Source organism: Apis dorsata, unplaced genomic scaffold (genome assembly GCF_000469605.1).
Source record: "Apis dorsata unplaced genomic scaffold, Apis dorsata 1.3 scaffold_194, whole genome shotgun sequence".
Classification (NCBI taxonomy): domain Eukaryota; kingdom Metazoa; phylum Arthropoda; class Insecta; order Hymenoptera; family Apidae; genus Apis; species Apis dorsata.
This window is the reverse complement of record NW_006263478.1, coordinates 2613620-2617528: the sequence shown is the minus strand read 5'-3', so window position 1 is coordinate 2617528 and position 3909 is coordinate 2613620. Positions and strand designations below refer to the sequence as shown.

Genomic DNA, 3909 nt, shown 5'->3' with positions numbered 1-3909 from the left:
AAAAAAAAAAAAATAAAAGATAAATTCACAATACAATACTTACTATAAAATCTACGCTAATATGAACAGTTCATCGATTATTCCATTCAACTGATATTAACATTCTTAACATCCTTCTAATAAGAAATAAGTTAAAAACGATTCAAAAAAAAAGCGACTCGATATTGCATTCGAATATGACTATTCATTGCCATTCCATTTATCCCAACATCCTTTTACAGAAATAATTTTCACGATGCAAACTCTTACCTCCCTTGCCTCGCGATATATTCAATATAATATCGCGATACGAATACATATCTATTACCACCACGGTATCCACATTTCTCCAAAGTAAGTAAAAAGTATCTGAATCGAGAACCAACCACCTCGTTTAATAAACTCGATACACGTAAATTCGTGCGAACAATCGGCAAGCCTATCTCTTTTATCGAAATCCAGAAAGACCTCTCCAACAAAGTGACTCAGACCTTGACAGCGTGACATTGTGCCGCGTTGAATCACCACCGTTGGCCGCCGCTTAATGGAAAATTCATTTTACACGCGACGCATGCACGCACGCACGCACGCATGTACGCACGCAAAACACGTACAGGCCCTATTTATGATACGAACCGATTCAGATAAGCGGACCCAATGGAAACAGGTTCCCGTTTTCCCTTCGCGCGCGCTTCTGCTCGTGCGGACGAGCTACCAGTTTATCAGCCTCGTTTAATTTATTGCCAGGGCGCAACGTTATCGGCCCGTTTCGCGATCGACAATTTGCCCACCGCAATGCTCGCCTGTTAATCGAAATGTAGCCGTCGATGAGGCCGACAAGCGTAATATCCCTTTTCGTTGCCGCGTCACTTCCACTCGCGCGCCAAAGGCACGCGTGGAAGAATGCGTTTTCGTGTCCGATGCTTTATCGCCCGTCCTCGATTTATCGGTGTACGTGTACTGTTCTCGAGCCCGCCGATCGAAGTTACCGATCAAGGTAGCGCAGTGAATTTTTTATCGTATTTTTTATCGATTATACATCCGATCCGATGGATTTATTTTTCGATCGGTCGCGAATTTTTGTAATATATGTCTCGAGTTGGGATGATCATTTGTCGTAACGCGAACGATGATTAAATTAGAAATGATTTTAATGAATTTCTTGTCTTCTTGCTGATATCTGATCGGTGGATTTAGTTTTTGTAATATATGTTTCGCGTTGGCATGATTATTTTTTCGTAACGCGAACGATGATTAAATTAGAAATGATTCTAATGAATTTCTTCTTGCTGATATCTGGTCGGTGAATTTATTTTTCGATCGATTGCAAATTTTTGTAATATATCTTTCGCGTTGGGATGATTATTTGTCGTAACGCGAACGATGATTAAATTAGAAATGATTTTAATGAATTTTTTGTCTTCTTGTTAATATCTGATCGGTGGATTTTTTGTAATATATGTTTCGCGTTGGCATGATTATTTGTCGTAATGATGATTAAATTAGGAAAGATTCTAATAAATTTCTTGTCTTCTTGCTGATATCTGATTGGTGGATTTAGTTTTTGTAATATATGTTTCGCGTTGGCATGATTATTTTTTCGTAACGCGAACGATGATTAAATTAGAAATGATTTTAATGAGTTTCTTGTCTTCTTGCTGATATCTGATCGGTGGATTTAGTTTTTGTAATATATGTTTCGCGTTGGCATGATTATTTGTCGTAACGATGATTAAATTAGGAAAGATTCTAATAAATTTCTTGTCTTTTCGTTGATATCTGATCGGTGGATTTATTTTTTGATCGATCGCAAATTTTTGTTATATATTTTTCGCGTTGAGTTGATTATGATATTGTTGTAATGCGAACGATGATTAAATTAGGAAAGATTCTAATGAATTTCTTGTCTTCTTGCTGATATCTGATTTAATAGATTTATTTTTCGATCGAATTTTTGTAATATATGTTAGGCGTTGGAACGATGATTAAATTAGGAAAGATTCTAATAAATTTCTTGTCTTTTTGCTGATATCTGATCGGTGGATTTATTTTTCGATCGATCGCAAATTTTTGTAATATATTTTTCGCGTTGAGTTGATTATGGCATTGTTGTAACGCGAACGATGATTAAGTTAGGAAAGATTCTTATGAATTTCTTCTTGTTGATATTGGTGGATTTATTTTTTCATCGATCGCAAATTTTTGGAATATATTTTTCGTATTGAGTTGATTATGGCATTGTTGTAACGCGAACGATGATTAAGTTAGGAAAAATTCTAATGAATTTCTTTTGATATCCGAATAGTGGATTTATTGCTTCGTGTTAGATCGATTTTCGATTTATGATGTAAGTTTTATAATATCAATAATAGTGTAAAATTGCAAGGAAAAAGTGTAGAGTTTAAGATAAAAAGAAAGGTAAAAAATTCTTACTTTGACGAATTAAAAATGAAGATTCAAAGTGTGGATCAAAAGATATTTTTTTGATCTCGAATAGCTGTGCGGTTGATATCTAAACGAGTTCAGCGATCTGGTACGCGAAACGTTCAAGGATAAAGATAAAGAGAAGTACATTATATTATAAGAAGATAAACAAAGATAATTAAAATTTCAAACTAAACATTACAAACGCTTGTTCTATCAAACGTAACATAAACTCGACGGTTTATAAATGAAATACAAATAACATGTAAATCCTAGATAAATCTCAAACCTGTTCTCGAACACAAATCAGCAATTGAGTGTACGCTATACGTATGTAAATAAAGCGTATCGTTGGGAATTTTGCACGATACTTTTTCTAGCAATAATTCAACGTCTCTGGCGATACGAAATCGCGAAATGTACGTTAATCCCAAACATCGGGGCCGGTGTGGTATGATGTATGCACTCCCGTTCTTTGAAACGCCCTTTGACGGTTGCTTGATTCGCTTATTGATCGCGCCTGTAGTAAATCATTGGCATCGATGAGATAGTGGATCGCGTGGTCGTTGAAGAATTTATTGGCGCAGATGGTTGACTGAACGTGCCGATGGTGAACCGCTTGCAACGAGTTTCAAATTTAACCCTCATAGAATAATATACCTACGCTTCGATCTATCAATCATCGAAACTTTTTTTTTTTTTTTTTTAATAATCGATACTTAATTATTTAACTATCATCCCATTCTTTCAAAACCATTCTTTCCTTCTCATTATCAACATTATCCTACGAAGAAACCATAATTTCTTGGCAATCTTGCTTCATGATCGTCTTTAGAACACGATGTCATCCGAGATGAAAAAAGCAAATAAACTTTCTAATAATTTGCTCATCCGCTACAGAAAAATATTTGGAATTTTAAATATTTATTAAAACCAGGAAATTATTAATAGATACGCGAACACAGTAAAGCTTGGGATTCCATTTAAAAATTCGACATCCAACAATTCTGTTGAAAAATTTCAACTTAACGATCGAGTTCACATTTCTATGATTACGTAAGTTCTTCCATATTCGAAACAAATATTGAAGAATCGTAATGGTGAAAGGCGAACAAGCAGGGGAGGTGAAAGCGGCGATATTGTGAATCTGATATCGCGGTGAAATTACAAATTCGATAACATTCGAACCCACCAACCCTCCCCTCTCTCCCCACTCAAATAACTACAGGGGACAAAAACGTCTAGCGCATCAACGTCGAATAAAACGTGTATAAATACTCTTAATTCGCGATGATTAATTACGAAATTAATAACACGCGCGTCGCTTTGGCTTGGCGCAAAGGCTGGTGGAATCGAGGGGCAATAATAATTGCCGAGTGTATCGACGAATGGGGGCGAGAGAGGGTGTAATTTCGTTCGGAAATATATCTCGATAAAAATCCCTTTCGTGACGGGTGGAGGGAACAACGCGTCGATCGATGGCAATCTCGATTTTGCATCCCCTTA

At 36.1% G+C, this 3909-nt stretch overlaps 1 protein-coding gene and 1 long non-coding RNA gene across 2 annotated transcripts in view; one reads left to right on the top strand and one right to left on the bottom strand.

The window, feature by feature from the left end:
* Nucleotides 1–3584, bottom strand: part of LOC116185485 — a 9160-nt gene extending 5576 nt beyond the window's left edge. Inside the window, exon 1 of the long non-coding RNA XR_004150337.1 lies at nucleotides 3572–3584. This is a non-coding gene — a long non-coding RNA (uncharacterized LOC116185485). The remainder of the gene's footprint in view (nucleotides 1–3571) is intronic.
* The window catches only part of LOC102678499 (protein split ends-like), a 200485-nt gene that overhangs the window by 74458 nt on the left and 122118 nt on the right, over nucleotides 1–3909 (top strand). The gene's annotated exons all lie outside the window — the stretch shown is intronic.